Genomic DNA, 19,025 nt, shown 5'->3' with positions numbered 1-19,025 from the left:
GTGTTGAGGAGAAATCTGCCTTTTCTCTTGAAGTGTATGAGACCCAAAAAAAAATGTTGCTTTCATTTGATTCAGCTTACTGTAGCATGCCCTTATTAAAAATACGTTCGTAGGATAAGCTTGTGCTGCAGATTTCCATTAAAACATACTTCCAAACTTCCTTGTCTAGACCAAGCCAAAAAAAAATGAAACAGTGATATATAGAATTGATAAATAGCATACTTTCCCTTCTTTTTTTTTTCTTTTTTTTTTTTTTCTTACCAGCACTCAGTGAGTACCTGTGTGTGCGTCAATGCTCTTCCAGGGGTGTTTCACAGCCCCTTGCCCTGTGTGGCTGAGCCACACCATACTGGAACAAAGTACAGAACTGGGGACGTCTGTGGAAGCAGGTGCTGGGGCCAAATACCCACAAGAGCTGGGCACTGAGCATGGGAAAACCATGTCAGAAGGTCTGCACTTGTATCCTACAACTCCGCAAATTTTAAAAAAGCACTAGTTCCTTGGAAACCCCTATGGTTTTCCCTCCAGTGCTTAAAGTGAAGTGTTGCTATTGTGTGCACAGAGTTGTGATAGCAGGAGTGAGTGTCCAAATACTCCTGTGTGTTTTTATCTATTTACTTCTCTAGCCATTTTTAGCTGTACTCGTACTTGCAATTTGTAACGTTCCAGCCACTTGTGAGTCAAAGGGAACTGAAAGCTGTAGCGCAAAACAGCATCTTGCAAAATCAAACGCTTCAAGTGGGTCCTAATCATTAGACTGCATTGAACTTCGGACTATTCATATGCATAAAAGATTACAAAAATCAAAGCTTCATATAGCATTGCTTAATTAATGTCAAGAGCAGCCACAATTATTGGCCTGTTGTTTCTAAGAATAAGCTTAGTCTGCTTTGAAAACAGGCACAATAATCTTACTTATTGGGTAGTATCTTTAAAATGTCATCTCTGATGGAACTTTATTTTAGACAGCTCAGAAAGCTGTTCACAAGTCTTAGGGGGAAAAAAAAGAATCTACCATTTTTTATACTGACATCAATGACAAATATCTATCCAGAAACATTCAGCAAGTACTTTTTTTTTCTATTACTAATATTATTATAATAAATGAGTACAAAAAAAAAAAAAAGCAGACTATTTGTTAAAGTTTTCATGTCTCTGTGCGAGTAGGATTTCCAGGTTCTAGACAGTTTCAGGTTACTAGCACTGGAATAACTACAAATGCCTTCTGAGCTGTTTACTCTAAACCAGGAACTGTCCTATTATATAGCAAACCACTTTTCCTGTCAAGGATGAAAATAAAATCAAATAATACTAATTCTTCATAATATACAATCTCCATATCAGCATCATTTAGAAAAAGTATCTGATGACTAACAGAAGATAAATCTGTCCAACATAAACACTGAATATTATGTCCAATACAAAAATACATTTAAAGTGCAGAAGAACATGACCATTTTATGTTATTGCTTGCCGTAAGATAATTATTAGTTATATACGATCACTTAATTTTCAGAATTTGGGGACTAAATTATTGAGTTCATCACTAGTTTATCTCGGGTGAAAGTCATGAAGGTTTGAATTCCCTCAGAACAGATTTTCACCTCTGGTTTTAACAGTGCTTGGGATATGAGCAAATAATAAATAAATAAGTAAATAAAATGAATAATAATAATAATAATACTTTTAAAAATGCAGGAAAAAAATCCTGTTTCAAGAAGATATATTTTAGCCCATATAAATTTTAGTGTGGACATTTCCAGGACTTATGTGCATGCCTGAGTATTTTCTTGAGCTTGTGCCTAAACACCTTGTACTTCTCATTAGCAGAGATTCAGGCCAGTGAAAGGAGCCAGCACAAGATCTATACACAGCTTAAGGCACTTAAGTCTGTAAATTAGGCCTGAGATAGCATTAGACTGATGGCAGCTCTACTCAAGGGTTCATTTTACTCACTGGATGATTTTGAAGATATTTCTGCTATTTTATTTTATTTTATTTTATTTTATTTTATTTTATTTTATTTTATTTTATTTTATTTTATTTTATTTTATTTTATTTTATTTTATTTTATTTTATTTTATTTTATTTTATTCTTCAGGCTGTTTTAGTAAGATATAAATAGCTGATAGCCATTATAAATATATATATACATATATATATATATTCACTAATTACAGACAGTTTGCTGTTGCCATTATACCAAAGTGAAGCTTGTTTTCTGCAAGGATGGTGAGTTTTGTGGCAAAATGTTTGCAATGTTTTGGTAAACCATTTTGTTTGGCAAATCTATTTAAATTAGTGCGCATTTTATTCAATTTTTAATATAAAAAGATTAAAACATTTAAAAGAATCCCTAAACCTCGAGCCTTCTGCAATGAAAATATCAGTTTCAACAGAGTAAGTTTCTTTGGTAGCTATAGGGCTTCTATTACTTACTCTAAATTATATTGCTTACAGGGCATTTAAATGTCAAGGATTTGCATACATACACACATATATAAATAAATCATTTATATAAAGAAACCAGACCAGCAAACACATATCAATATTTTTTGTTCTTCCCAAAATGGTTGCTGATTTTTTCATACACTTCAAAAAAAAATAATGCTTTCATTTTTCATGGTACAGTTATAATTCATAAACAGTACCATGCTGAGAATCTTTTTTTTCTTTATGGTAAATAAGGATATTGCTCAGATTGTGAGCCAAGTACAAAGGAATAGACACACACACAGAAATAAGACTATAATGTTCTAGTTCTTTTTTTTATATATATATGTTTAATATTTAAAATTTCCCTGAATTGTGATCACAGTGAGGTGGAGAGGCGGATTTTGGTGCTGTACACTAATAAATTAATTTATCAGATACTAGAGGGGGGAATTAATTTTGCTCATATATACTACTTCAATCCTTCTTGTAAGAAAAATTATGTAAACTTTTAAATTATTTTTAAATTCATTTAAATTATTTTTATTTTCTCTTTTAAAAAGAGAGCTTGCATTAAGTATTTTGTATCAAATGGAGTACTACATAAAGTGACATACAGTGACCCCACCACAGTAAGAAATTCCTAAAATATTCTGTTTTGCCTATGAATAGGGATTTCTATGCATTAAAAATACTCTTTTTCATGGAAGCAATTTCTGCTTGTAATCAAATTAACTTCAAGGTACAAGTAAGAGGAAAACACGCCTTTGCATTGCCTTGTCATTTAATAATTTCATGCTTCATACCCTTTAATATTATGTTTCACTTTCTGGAAAAATGAAAGTTAACATGAAAGATTTCTCTACTCTAAAACATAATTATTTCATTCCTTAAAAGTACACATGTAGAGCAAGTGGCTAGAGAAATCAATATGATACTGGGGTCCAGAAATGATCAATTACATGCAAAATTTAGTCAAGCAGAAACAAAAAGAAAACAGTAGGGTATCAGTGCACAAACTTAATTGCTTAGATTTCTTAAATTTCCGAAGTGAAAGGTAATACATTAGGGAACCTAATTAGATATTGATTTAAATTAATTTAGCCTCCTGGTGACTAAACAGTGTTTACTAATGGTTCTGATCGAAATTAAAAGAAAAAAAAAACAACAATTTTGTACCCCTTGTTATAAGGAAGCCAAACTAAAACAAAGTTTGCACAGAAGTTTTATTATTTTGAAATACCCTCCATTTATTGCTTTCATACATATTACATGTTTTCATAGCGTTAACACCATGAGACTTAAAAAAAATGTAGTTCCCTGAAATCTTCTAAACAAACATAAAGAGCACTGGAACAATGCCATGGAACTAGGAAGTGCAATTTCCTGGAAAGGAACGGAAAGCTCCTACATTTCTGTTTGCTGGAAAGCAGAAACATGCACTGGCAGAAAGGTCCTCTTCTCCTATGTGTCTCTGCACACAGCCATTACTGGGTTCCCGAGCATCCGTTCACACCTAGTGCAAGCTCACGGGCAGTAGGTCAAGGGATGAAAATATTCCCCTCTATGTAGAGTCATGAGACCCCATCTGGACCATTGCATTCACTTCTAGGACCTGAAAGGACAAGAGGTGATGGACACAAGAGCCTGTCTTCATGATCTCCATCCCCTCCTTCAATAAGGTGATGAGCAACTTGGCCTGATGTTGGAGTCAGTCCTATGTTGTGTGGGGTGTGGGACTCGTGGCTCCCTCAGCCCCTTCCCACCCAAGCTTTCTCAGGAAGCATTCTGTCCTTCCAGAAGGAAAACTTACCCAGCAAAGGAGGACTGAACCTCCCTTAATTCTTTAAGTGGGTAAAATAAAATAAAATATTAGGGAGAAAAGACATTGGGAAAAGAATCCATCTCTGTCTCTCCTTTCTCAGTCCCCAGTGTCTAGCATTCTCTTTGACAGTTTTGTTACATACTTTGTACTTTCCCTCTAATGTGCGGTTTGACTGTGCTCTATACTTTGTATGCTTCTTTGATGGTAGGATGGTTCAACATTCTAACAAGCTTCCCATAAAAAATAACCATTACGCTTTATTTGTCATGGAATCGTTTTACAGATGTATTCAGTTGTGAAGGGGGAAGTTACTGTAAATCACTATCACCAAACCGGCGTGAATTGCTACTAACAAATTGAAGTGACAGTCGCTAAAGAGACAGCTATTGTTTGTGCCAATCATTTCTTCATGCACAGGTTTTGTCTGCTGCAGCCATAACAGCACTGAAACAGTAGTTGTTTCCACTGTGGAGAGGTGCTTGGAGTCTCCTTCTTGGTTAAAGTCTATTTTATGTGCTACATGGAATACGGCAGCTAGAATGTACAAGCTGATAGAAGTAAGTCTATATACTGAACATGGACAATAGTTCAATAGGGCAGCAGTTGTTTATGCAAATGTTTGCGTTGCTCCTTTCAGCACTCAATATCAGTCTTTAGATTACCTCTTTTGAAAATTAATTATACCTTTCCTATTGGTTTCAATATTTGCAAATATTTCATAATTTTTCCCCCTTCTCAGTGCACCGCAGTCCTTTGGAGTCTTCTTTATGTCACCGCATGTGGTCTCTGAGAAGTGTTTTCATGTAGAATTGCAAACACAATGTTACCCACATTTGTAGGCAGAAAGCAAAATGTACTGTCACGTTAATCATGAGATCAGAGAAGCTAATAGGAGCTTTGAATTGACTTCCAGCAGTTGTTACTGTTGATCTTCTCTGTAGAAGTGCTATCGAGGTGCTAATAGTATTAGTTTTCTCTGATTTAAGGTTCCCCACAGATCCTAGCCAATGTTTTGGTCTTATTGACATTGTTCTCTGAACTATGACTCATTAAATTAGCTAGAAGTTTGTTTTAGATTAATTACAAAATGAGGAGCTTGACATTCTCCATCTGGAGCAGAGTTTTCAGTTGTCGCCTGCTGAGGGATGAACCATTTGATTCATAAAAAGGTACTTCATTTGCTAAAACATACCATCTCAATCTTCAGATTTTCCCATTAGGGCTGCTACTGGAAGGACGAAATTATGCTCCTGAATTACATTGAAGGAAAAGGGGCTATTAAAAAAATAATTATTATTATTTTTAACAGGGTGGGGAAAGGAAGGAAGAATAAAACAAAAGATGCGATTTGCTGCTCAGATGCTTAGCCACAGAATAATGCTGCATCAGTGCAAACTTTGGGACACCTTGTTGATATGATTGATGAGCATTATTTTCGCACTGTGTCCAAAGCAGAAAATATCAAAATATATCAGAATCTCTTTTTGTATAATCTTCAAAAAATAAGCCTCCCCTAAACTAGTATTAATCTGTGGGCTAGGCTAAAACATTATCAAAAAAGATTTATGGGACTACAGGCATTGCAAGATGTGTAAATCATGCGTACTTTCAAATTTTAATGAGGGCAGCAGCTCGTGAATGTAGCTCTGTGAGTACTGAATTATGTTTTGTATGCAAAATATCTTACCTGCGTCCTCTTCCCAGTGAGATCGGGGCACTTTCTGCAAGATGCTAACTTGCTAATGCCCTTGCTGCTCCTAAATGTGCTGCCTCTAAGGATTAGCCCTTCCTCCTGTCCCAACAGCTCAAAAGGAGCAGACAAAAGTGAACATTTTATGGCATTCTTTTATCGTGGGTATAATTAAAGCTTTCATAAGCAATGTGTTCATTTTCTAACATTATTTTATTATCCTTTCACATTTATACTTCTTTCTAATGGATTTTTCCAGAAACAGAAATTTTAGGTCCATCAGAAGCACTGCAACCATTTCCTACGTGCCACAGAGTGGGATTTTATTTCCAATTCCTTCATCTATCCCAATAACTCATGCTGAAATTAGATCATACATTTTAGAAAGAGATTCAATCTTAAGGAGTCTCATTGATGTTGCATGAACCACATCCATTAGTAATCTGTTCCAATGCTTAATTACCCTTGTTAAGAATACAGGCAAGAGATTGTCTGATTCCTGTTTGACCTTTCTTGCATTCAGTTTCCTTCCATTTCTCTCAAAAATTTCGGGTAATGTGTCTCCCAGATTCTCTCGTCAACACCCCTGCTGTTCTAGAACAGGCTGTTTCAGGTTTAATACCCCAGACAGTTCTATTCTAATTCAGGCTCTCTTGTCCTTGCCTAGAGTGAAAGTGGTCTACGTGGACACCAAATCCAAAAAGAGAGACAAGGGGCAGACTGAAAGGACAAAGAAATATAATAAAGGCATTATTTTAAAAGGTATGTGGTTTATTATCAAGTAACCGAGTAAGTGGCTAAGCCAGCACTGAAGCTATATTCAGATGGAAGTCAAGTATTAAAAGTTCAATTCCAGGACATTTGCTCATACCCAAAATTTATTATTTCAGCCAAAAGTACTCTGCTTCAGTACATGCAAGGTGCTTGACTGCTAAATCTGTAGTCCTATTGGATAAGATATGATCACTATCAATGGAATTATATGTTGGAATAAAGGACAATATTTCTCTAGGTACTACGGTATTTTCCAGCTTTGTACTTTATCTTACTATCACTACCACTGTATATGTATTTTTAAGAGAACAAAGCACCAGGCACGTTTTAGGGTTTGTTTTTTTGTTTGTTTATTTTTTTTTGGGGGGGGGGGGGGGTGGAAACTCTAGCTTTTCCATGTTGTCTCAAAAGACAGAGATCTTCCTGCTGTTTTAACATTCCCAGCTGGGCTTCCAGATTTCACAGAATTCAGCTCATCTGCTCTGACCATCTCGTACATGCCTGTGCACCCATCCACAGCACTCTGGGCTGTCTCCATCTTTCACTCAAGCCAACAACAGAATTCTGAAGAATTATAACCTGATGATGCAGGTAAGGGGTGGCAAGGCTGATTTCTGTTTCTGTTGAAACTCTGAAATACTAATACTGGATTACCGATCCCTCCCAAGGTGCGCATTTGCGCTAGTATGGGTGAATACTTGCAAACAATCTCAAACCCTTTAGCATGCTACCTGGGTGATAGGCAGAGCACATGTTGTTGTATGTATTTGTATCTCCTTGACTCCTACATACAGTTTCCATGGGAAAATTGCAGAATGCCTACGCATGTTAATTTTTAGTGCAGCAGGCCGCTAAACCTATCATCTCACAAAAATGTCCTTTTATAGCCTTGTCAATCAGTGTATAATTAGCTGAATTTACATGCAGAACAGATGGGAATTTTGGAAATGTTTCTTTTACTAAATGCATGTGAAGAGGAAAAAAAAAAAAGAAACATGACTTGGGGATTTAATATATATCTGTATTCCTAATGTGATATTGAATTAAATTAAGTTCTAAAAATATATGCAATAAAATGTTCAGCAAAACATGCCAAGCATTATTAATTATTAAAAAAAAAAAAAAGTTTCTCTGATAATCACAAGAGAAAGTAAGTAAATAACATATTCCATTGGGACAAATAAATACCAAGTTTCTGCTATTGACTTCAGCTGATGTCCTCTTGAAAGGGGAATTAGGGCTCTTAGGCACTGTCATTTGCAAGCGTGACTAGGAAGGGACAAGTCAGTCAGATGTTCAAGGCAAACAGCACTCCCAGGCAGTCCTTCAGGAGGAGCATGGGGCTTCCTTTACCTTGCTGTGTTGATCATGCTGCCTCAGCACAGCTGCAATGTTCTCTCTGGATCAGAACAACTTGCCCGTGCACTTACCTGTGTGCATTGGGCTGCAGGGTACATCACCATACCCGTTTTTACAAGATGTACAGATTTTCAGAGGATGAAACTAAAGCAAGAGAGAGAGGAAGACACAGAAGGAGCTGGACATTGCTGAAGTCCTCAATTCCATCCATAGGGTGTCTGCCAAGTTGCTATATCCTGACAGCAATGGCTTGCGGAACATCCCATATTGCAGGGGCTGTGCTACAATCCATGCATCTACCCTTCCACTTTATGAGTCGCTGCTAATTCTCTCATTCATGGATAAAGTGGAATTCTATAATCTGCTGTTCGTTTACTAATTCCAATTAGTTTATAATGGTGTTGCAAATAAACTGTATAGAATACTCTCACAAACAAGCTGACAGTATTTTGCATACATGCCAAGCCACTGAATCACTTATTTTGATGGGGTCCATGTGACTTTGGCCTCAAAGAGGATAATTGCCTATCTCACATTATGGATATACATTTTCAAGACATTCAGAGCTGACACTTGTTGCACCCAGACTTTGGACTAGGGATTTCTGTAGCTCCTTCACAACCTTGCCGCTGTTTAGTGGCACTCAGCTACTGAACATTTCTGGTGGAATATAAAGGATTATATATGTAATTCAAGAATCGTTACTACTTTATGCATATGTTAATCCAACAAAATAATACATTTAATAGCTATTTGCTATTTTCTTTCTTTTCGTGTGCTGTTTTATAGTCATATTTTCTCCCTGTTGAAGTTCTGGAGCAGACTGAGCTTTCCTTGTAAGTTAAGGAGATAAAAGAGTATAGAAATCTGATTTTTTTTTTTTCTTTCTTTCTTTCTCTGCTCTTCCTAGATACTACAGGCTACCTTTATGACAGCTCAGTTTAGAACTGGAAGAGAAACTGAAATGCCGGATTAGAAGGGAATAAAATGAATAAAAATCTCAAGATGAAAATTGTACCAATATTCACTGGTTTGGGGGAGAAAAATCTGTTCAATCAAAATTAAAACTACTTAAAAACTTATGTTTTCATTAAACTGCTAAACAAATAATGGAAAAACATTCTTGTTAATTAGAATAGGAGCTCATGGCTTTGAGCATTCTCTGACAGTGAAGATTGAAGCTCTCAGATGAGGAGCTAAAGTTCAGGCTGCCAAGACAACATCTAAGTGTTTTTATGAGCTGGACTAAGAATTGTACAGCTTCTGTTGTCCCATGCAGAAATTCTGCGTCACGAAATACTTTAAAATATATAGTAGTTGACAAGCCAGCTTGAGATTTTCTTTTGAAATCACAGCCAATTCTTTCTACTCAGACATTATGTTTGGTATTTGATTCTACAATCTCAGTTGGTGACCATCTCCCCTCCCAACTAACAGCAGTGGGAGCAGCAAGGTCAGGTCCTTTATTAGTAAGAATTACCATAATAATAAGTGGATGTAATATGATTAGTGCCTGAATTTGATTTATTACATTCTAGAAGGAAATGAAGGGCAAAGGATACAAGTTTGTTTATTATGGGTATTCAAATAAACACTAATAAGATCCCTGCTAGTAAGGCATTGAAGTGTTAGAATGTACAAGCTGATGAACATTCAGCTGCTTCTCCTTAGGGTATAAAGTATAAATTAATTATACCTTGGCAGTCAGCTTGACTACAGGGTCCTTGGCGATGAGTAGAAATAGATGGAAGAGACTTACTTGGCTGTTGGGTATATCAAAGCAATGACAGGGGGATTATTCTTACTATCAATATAATCAAGTAGCCCAGAGTAAAAAGCCCTAGAAAACATAATTAAAAAAATACATATAAGGAACATAGAACCTCCCAGCTTATTAAATCCAGTCACTTTATATTGGGTGCAGAATTCTGATATAATTCCTTCTAAGAGGTATCCATCAGCATAAGTCTTAACATAGGCATAGAGTTTGATCACATTAGATAATTCCTAAAAAGAGAGAGAGAATATCTATCCTTTCTTCCAACCGATATCCATTCTTGAAATAAATTGGATCAGATCTATATACAGTATATCCATCAACTTACCTTGGGAGTTGAATACGATGTAACGTAAAGGAGAGAGGAACTTCTTAAGTCAATAATTCTGACAAAGCCTGTGTATCACAAAACTTCAGGTATTTTTGCAACTACCAGAGTAGAAAGGTAATACTCAATAATAAGGGGAAAAGAAGATTTATACATTGGAAACACCAACAAACGCAACTCATTAAAACTACTGAGTATATTTTCAGAAACAACATGCTGTCCTTGCTTTAAATTTGAACTCTTGAGTTGTCCTTTTAAACTAAAGCACCCAACCTGAATGGCTAAATTTTTTGATGGAGCCTCTCCGTGAGTTTATCGAAGTGTTACTAGTCACAGTGAGGGACCTTCAGAATAAGATTATAAGGTTCAAATTCTGCCTATATTAACCTGTATGTTTAAGTTTCACATGAGGAATAATGAAATCCATATGTTAATTCTGATTGGAAAGCCAAGTCTATTTAATGCATTGGTAGAAACCTACATTAAATTAAAATATATGTGTATTTCTTTGGATATTTGAAGCTCAAGAAAGTGATCTTGGAATAACAACAGCAAAATAAGGCTTTGGAGTACTGTAATATCTTAAATAGCAGCTTAGAAATAAGGCTAGCATGTGTTTTTTAAGAATAGATTATAGTAACATGAAACTTAAGATTTTGATTTATAAAATTATTGTATCTTTATAGAGAAGGAGAGAAAAAATTTGATCTTGTATATGAAATAGCCAGTACATATTTGCTTTGTCTCAGTGAGCAGGCTTTGCTTTACTTGCACATTTTTTACTTAAACAAAAACAAAGGAAAAAATATATCCAAAATGAGCAGAAATGCTATTTTGTGACTAACAAAAAAAAATAGATTAAGAGTGAAATACACTTCTGAAATGTGATTAAAGTTTACAGCACACATCACTGGAATCCAGGTGCCTATCTAAAATTAGATACTTACCTAAGGATTACTGGGAGTTATTTCATCTGCTAGGGTAAGAATAAACACTAATTATGTGGAGTATTAGCAAGACAGCTATGGGATTATTCCGAGTTGGTTGGGTGGATACTTCTTTTCCATTCTTCAGTTCTGGAAGGGGCTGTTAGTAAACGTAGAAAGGCAAAGTAGAGATGTGAAGGCTCTGTCTGCAAGTCCTGCACAATGATTTACAACGGATCAGCAGACTGAACTGCAGTACCCTGAAACGCATCACCTTAACTAGGACTTTTTGTCCCATTGCTCTTTTTATGGTTTTACATCCAGATTAATAAATTGTTATCAATATATAATACAGGTTTTATCTGTATTACCAAATTTCTACAAAGAAATCTTCTATCCAAACGAATAATTAAATAAATAAATAGAAAAAGTAAGATTTGCATGTTTTACTGAAACACTAGATAAATACATGAGGAAACATCAAATTACAGTGTTCTACCTGTGGCACCTGGTGCTGTCCTACAACTGTTTTACGCGGAGTCCTGCTTCTCCTCAGATCTGTCACATTACCACATACCTTTCTTCCACTTTAACGATGCTTTGGCAGTATGTCAGTGGGAGATCCTCTCAAATCTGCATCAAAGCAGGAGCAGGCACATGTCAAAGTATGAGGCACCATTATTAAAGAGCGCTCCGTGTTCCAGATGAAACCAGCATTCGAGATTGAAAGCTAACAGTAATATGCTCTGTCATATCCCATATCCCACAGCCAGCTCTGTCTAGTCTAAGTAGTTAGACAAAAACACGCAATGATAATCTACTCATGGGGTTTAGCAAACAGTGAATTTTGCACAATCAGCAGAAGAAAAAAAAAAATCTCCATCCTTTCACCCCTCTGCCAACTTGATAACATTTCAGTTTGAAAGATGATGTCAGCATGGTACCCTGTTGGTCTCAGATGATTAAAAGTTGTCCACATGTTGTAACAGAACACAATGCTTCTCTCTTTTTGCAAGAACAGGATTTGGAACCTTAGCCTGCGGTGCTCCTGGGTCATGCATCACGCTGACTGCAGCAGCAAGACAGGCTTCTTAAAAGCAACGATTTACACTCACTCTTACAGTGAAGAAATGCAGATTTTCTTAATGGCATTATGTTTTGTTTGTACAAATCGCCTTTGGATTTTATTAGGTAAAATGATATATTCTGGACTTCATAAAAAGGTGTGTGTTTTTGTGTGTGTACATGTAAAATTAGATTTTAAAAGAATAAAAAATAGTAGAAGAGTGAAAAATAAAGAAGGCTTTGAAACAAGCATTCTTATTTTGACACAGCAATGGAATATTTACTTATCCAAGACCACAGGTAGTTCTTTGCCCATCTCAGATTTGAACTTTGGGGAACCAGCACCAAGAATTTGTTCAGTTTGGTGCACGCCTCATAAGGTAATGAATTTCCTCTTATTCTGTCGTGCTTTTATTTTCATTACTGAAGTCTGCAAACATGTTTAGCTAGACAGTTGAGTGGGAAACTAAACGTTCTCCAGACATACAGAGATTATTGGACTTGATCTGAGGCCTGTAGCAACATCTGCATTAAGGCAGATCTGGCCACCAGCCTTGTCTCATTGACTGGAGTTTGAGATTTTCTGTCTACGGGTTTTGGACCAAGTCCAAAAGCCACGGCGTTGCAAAGAGCCTTTCCTAAAGATGAGAGCCCAAATCCTGCTCTTGCATTTCTCTTGACAAGTCCCAGTACTGCAGGTAACATTCTCTGTCACGTTGGGCTTGTGCCGTCTTTCACCGTGCAACGCAGCAGCTGATTGCTGTCAGCGCCCGTGATGTGGCTGTAGCATCAGGGACACCTCCTCACACGTGGTCAGAGAGCTGCCTGGCAGGCAGGTATTCAGGCACGACCAGGCATTTAATCCTTTAAACAACAATCACTTCTTGAAAGAATCATTCATGATTCATTTTGGATCATTTGCATAATAAAGTCATAAAAGAACAGTAATTCACGAGGAGCTCAGGAGGAGATTGAATGTTGCAGTTTTAGCAGGAGACCTTAAGGCTACCAAAATGCTTCATGAAATCACCAAGGATGAAATCCATATTTCCCTACTGAGTTAAACACGACTTGACAATGCCAATGAACTTTCAGAGAAATGACAGACAAATTACAGAGTGCTTGTGCTAAGCCACGTTGAAACCCTCATTTCTAAAAGGCATCCTGTCAGGAGTTGTAAATACTGCAGACCAACACTAAAGAATTGTTTTCCTACATCAGTTGGCTTGTACTTTTTGCTCACAGACAGATTATAGGATGTACAGATTATTCAATGCATTGTGAATTAATTTTTTTTTATTTTGACCTGGAAACAAGTGAAGAATACTGAGGCATTTTTGACCTCAGTTGTTTGTCTCTGAAGATCTTCACCAACGAACCATCCCCCTTCCCAGGCTCTCCTAGAATATCTTTAATATTTTACATGTTTGGGGATCGATTTTGTTCCGTGGGTTTTATTTATTTATTTTTATTATATTTTTTTATGTTCATGTTTCGCAATTCTTCTCTGAAAGCCATACAAAACCAGAGGCAGTCCACAATTAGCTACTGCCCATATGTGAAGGACACTCAGGGTACCTGATTAGAATTTAGATCTCAGCTGAAGCCATGAGAGGCTGCAGCATGCCAGGCTGTTTTTTCCCTCCACCTTCCACCTGGCCTTTTACCCTAATCATAAACGCTCACTACAGAGATGAGAAACAAGTAAAGGCCCTGAGGGCTGAGGCTCCAAAAGGCATTTAAAAGGTCTGTGTTGTCCATTCTGCCATGCTGTAGGGCCAGCAGCCAGCACTGCCCCACACTGGCATGGTGCTGAAGCACCCCAATATCTAGCAGGAGTGCTTTGAAGGTTGCAGTTCCCAGGTCTGAGACAGATCCGCTATAGCTCACTTCAGCTAATACTGAAAAATTATCATTAACAATACTTGCACTTTTTTCTATTCCTACTTATAAACAGCTACATGCCTAACATCTAATTCTGCAATCATTATTCATGTTGCATAATGTTTTATTCACATGCCTAGCTTCTGTCAGACCAAATAAGACTATTCAAAAGAACAAATGCTGTTTTGTGTGGGCAAAAACCAAGGAACTGGGCTCACGGTACTTCATCAAACATTTGCACTGGATGACTGACACAGCAACATTCGGGTTTGGCTAGGGCTCATCAAAAAGTGGGTTTGCTTTTATTGCATGGAAAAGCTGCACAGATTCACTGTTTCCCCTGATAAGTGAGAAACCCTGGCGGAAAAATTGACAATTTCCATTAAAAAGCTTCTAAAGCGGGCAAGCAAAAGCTGATGATTTTCTGCAAGAAGGGGAAATCATTTTGAGACCAAACTTGACCCAATTTTCAGTATATTTCTAAAAACTCTAGTTTGGGCTTCTCTCATCTTCTTTCTCCTTTCACCATATGCTGTTCTGACATGCCAATATATCATGGAGCAAGGTTGTCAGATCCTCCCTCTAGAGCTGTTTTTTTTTTTTCCCCACACTAAATACCACAAAAAACATCTGTACAGCTCCATCTATCTTACCTATATATACATATATAAAAAATAATAATTGCAACCAATAAGTTTCCAGTGAAAATGTTTCTCTTTAATGTTATGGTGAGCTGTGTTATTAATGGTACTAATTTCGAGGCTGATGTAAGGTCAGTTCAAACTTTGGCCTGACAGAGGAGGAGTAAAACATCTGCAGGAAACACATTTCTGTTACACTGTGCTTGACGTGGGAATTAATGGGTGCAATTCCATGGCCTGTGTTATGCAGGAGATCAGACAAGATGATCATAGTGCTGCCATCTGGCCTTAAAATCTATGAATCTACATTTAAATTCTCACTTGAACTTAGGTAACCTCTCTCTCAGCCCATCTGCATGTTGAATATTCCCTTTAGAAGGCAGTTGCAAGCAAGCCAAGTATATGTTACTAGCCTCAATCAGCTTTATTTTACGTAGCCACTGACATTCCATTTTGTATTTTTTTCTGCCTTTTTTCTATTGCCAAAGCCAAGCATTTGTACCTATAAATTCAAAGAACATAAAAATAATAAATGAACAATCTCTACAGCCACCACACCACGTTAGGGACAACCACCCGGGGCAGAACAGCCACTGGCATCAAGCTGAAGAGCAACCTGCGCGACCAAGCGGTTAATGATTTTTGGGTGTGACAAACCCTGTGTATTCACTCGGCCAAGCTGGACAATGAAGACTTACATAGAGAGCAATCTGTGGGGTGACAGAAAGCTCAATCATGCAGGTTTCAAGTGAGATGAGCATAGAGGAACATACAAGAGTGCAAATATTGCCCACCAATCTTCAAGTTAATTAAACTTTTCCTTCCCAACAACATTTCACTGAAATCCTCGCTACAGTAACTGGCATAAAAAGAGAATTTAAAGGAGAAGAGCGTGGAGATTTTGAAGCGTTTCTGCAGCAGAAAGGAAGATGGAAATCCTTCTTCAAGCAATGGGCTCCAGCCTATACCAAAGCTCCAAGAGGCAGTGGCTTCTCTCCAGCTACGCAGCCATAGCAAGGACAAATCTGAACCCCTCTCTGCAGAATGTCCTTACTACTCACTTGCAAAGTCTTAATGAGATTTCCTTGCCAGAAAGCTAGAACAACACCGTAAAATTTTCAAAACAGACAGCCTTGAGCATTGCACAGGAACAGGAGGAGCCTGATCCAAAATTGATGATTGAAACAGTACTGTCATTTATTTTGCATTTAGAGGCCACCAGTAATGAAGGAAAAGAGAAGGGGTAGCAGTAGAATATCAGCAGGAACTTTTATTTTTGAGTATTGGGCTTGGGGTAGGGGAGGTTGTTTTTTATGGTTGGATTTTATTATTATTTTCTCTTATATTGTGGATCTAAGGTTCTTCACTCAGTTGGATTTTGGTTCCATGAACACATGTTCTGCATGATCAAATGTGGATTATTTCTGGTGAGGTTACTTGGGGAAATGTATTCATGAAGAGACTGCATCCTGCTGATGCAAAACAAACACAAATAAAAAGACAAGCCAGGAAGGAGATCTGAAGAGAAGTAATGAAAGGAACATTTTAGGCACAATCTGTTATTTGTTATTATTATACTATGTCCATACACTTCTCCCTTATTCTCAGCACTGTACGTTTTAATTGTCCCCTGAAGAAACAGTTCTGTAGATACATCCACAGGGAGGCAATGTCTCTGTCAGTGACAACCAAATTAATTTCTCTGTTGGAAGCATAGATGTGACTTTAAACCCCAGAACAGTGCATTTTTAGCAGTTTGGACCATCTTTCTTTCTGGTAACTTTTGCCCTTAATACTCTGAAAGCAAAGAGCCCTGGTAGCACAACTCCTGTTTGGGAGGACAGTGGCAACAGTTAGTAGGGTTGACAGCAATCCTATCAACTGTGTCTCTTTTCTGTTGAATCAGCATATTGATTAGTGTTCTAACAGATAATGAAGCCTTGCTGTAAGATTTAAGCAAGATATGTACATATATACAGGTAAGGAGTCAGTTCTGGGTTCAGGTTCAAATGCACTTTGCCTCAAAGTCCAGCACAGCCGGGATCTCCCCACCACTCTCCAGCACAAACACAGAGCCAGAGCTTTGTGTGGGAGAAAAGCAGTATTTTCTTTTATATCTGTGACTATGGCAACAAAACCTATGAGATTCTATATGCACCTATGCCTAAAAACATCTGTGGAGAACACAGCAATGTCAAAATATAATCTGCTGTACCTTACTCCTGCCGAGGGAGTCCCTTCACATTTTTATGCTTCTCCTTCAATCGAAATATTCCTTTTCTTTTCAAAAGAAACAGATGTTTTGTATCTACATATGATTCACAAGTGGTAAGAGAGAAAAAGAATATGAATTTATTGTAAAAGATAATCCTTCACTGCCCTTTAAAATATTAACTATTTCCTCGCTTTGCTGCAATAGCCAATACTGCCACACACCAGCAACACTTGCAGAGAGCCCCTCCAGCAGTTTGCGTTGTGGTTATGAATGCCTTTCAGATACAGGCTCCAGGAACAAAGGCATTTTGCTGAGTATTTTGATTATTGATCTACAACAATAACACTAGAGTGACATTAACTTCAGAGAGGCAGTGAGGCTGGGTTTTCATGCATGACTACCTGCATGAGCACGTATAATGTAAAACACATCAAATCATACTAAAGGAATGCTTTTGAGGTGGCATAACCCAGCACTAGAAGTGAAGACATTTCTGATTTAGGACTGCCCGTTCAACTCGTTGTATTCCTTTGTGCAAGGGCATGCTGTAGTAAGCTCTGCAGCAGGAAGGCCCACTGAGGGCTATTAGACACAGCGATGTAGCTACCGCTTCCAGGTCAGTAAGCCCTTAAAGAGCAGATCACTGGAAGCCAGGAGAGCATATCCAGAGGAATTATGTCTCTGTGTTTTCCCACTTATAATACAGCCCTGGGCATCTGCTCCCAGCCACTACCAGTGGCAGGACACGATGGGTCATTGGTCTTAGTGTTGTTCCCGCAGTCTGCATCCCCCCGTCACAGACCGCCACCCCCGGGGGTAGGAGGTCTCACTGCTGCTCTGGCTCGTGTTGAACGAGGAGCTTGGATTGCCCTGTGGAAAACTGCCAGGACAGGTGAGCATGCACAGCCCCACACACAGCACCCTTTCTTTCAGTTACTTAACAGTCCACAAAACTGAGGTGGAAACAACCTAAAAATGCATACACTATGTTGTACACACACACACGTAATATCTTTTTAGCTGAAAACGTCTTCTCAATTCCCCCTGCCAGGTCCTCCATCTGAGTGCAGAAGACGATCAAGGTAAAAGAGGAGCCACCACTTTTCTTTTATCCCACTGCCTCAAAATGAAGGTGTTCTTAAACCTTTCTGAATATCCTTATTTCCTACAGCAAATGCTCTGGCCCAGAGCTATCCCAGCCTTTTTGACAGGAGTCATCATTCAGAATTGTAATCTGTTACTGCTGAGCATCCCACACGCCGCACAGGTTATGCATTCCTATGATCTGCAAGACCCCAAGACAGGGAAAAGCCAAGCTATTTATCAGCAGGAAGCACTAGAAAGAGACGTATCCTTAGTGGGACCAGGTACTGTGATCAGATTTTAAACCATCTTTTCAGATGAACATACCTGTATAACGTTCTTTGCCGTGTATGACCTTTTCCCACAAATATTAGCCCAAAAACATGGCAAGGGAGAACCAGTTGTCCTGGAGACTGTATGCATTTCTTTTCTTAGTTATATATATTTTTCCATTAGCAAAAATTTTTTTTTTGGTGCTGGACATGCATATATCAGTACATCACAGAAGTATTTAACTAATAACACTCTCAGTGCCATTTCAGATAGCATCACATTAATTCTCAATAGGCTACAAATTTGGGCTACACACCTTTCATAGCCCTATCTTGTGCCATTTTCTTGTGTTCATTCTACTTTAAACCGTTACTCTGCAAAAACGTTATCCCTCAGAAAAGCGAGGGAAGTATAATCCGTTATACACTCAGCTTTTGTTGAATTGTCCAGTGCAATTTGTGAAGTCAAATATCAAAGTTTAGCTACACCTGCCACCTCTACTTCTAAAACAGTTCTTATGTTTAAAACAGTATCAGTGAGTTCAGGGCACTCAGTAAAATCCCAATTTATGACAAAAAGTTCTGTTTAGTTGACACAAACCTATTAACTCAGCTGAAAAGAGTGACAGTAATTGCAACTGGCTAAGGGTTGATAAGAAAACTCGGTCTACTAATTTGAAAGAAAATTTACAGACTTGCAAAGCCATGTCAGACAAGAGAGCCAAAGATAGCTGCACTTGGTGTTTTCTAATT

General features: G+C 37.8%; 1 long non-coding RNA gene across 2 annotated transcripts; it reads left to right on the top strand.

The window, feature by feature from the left end:
* The first annotated feature begins 2,053 nt into the window (after window positions 1-2,053).
* Window positions 2,054-10,337, top strand: LOC308199730. 2 transcript variants are annotated; one of them, XR_013954897.1, is made up of 4 exons: window positions 2,054-2,232; window positions 6,616-6,710; window positions 7,179-7,313; window positions 8,992-10,337. It is a non-coding gene; the product is annotated as an uncharacterized lncRNA (long non-coding RNA). The 2 variants fall into 2 exon arrangements; XR_013954898.1 differs by having other exon boundaries at window positions 7,167-7,313.
* Window positions 10,338-19,025: the final 8,688 nt, after the last annotated feature.

Source organism: Anser brachyrhynchus, assembly GCF_964034855.1.
Source record: "Anser brachyrhynchus genome assembly, chromosome: 9".
In the NCBI taxonomy this organism is placed as follows: domain Eukaryota; kingdom Metazoa; phylum Chordata; class Aves; order Anseriformes; family Anatidae; genus Anser; species Anser brachyrhynchus.
The sequence above is the reverse complement of the archived record's forward strand: the minus strand, read 5'-3'. Positions and strand labels throughout refer to the sequence as shown.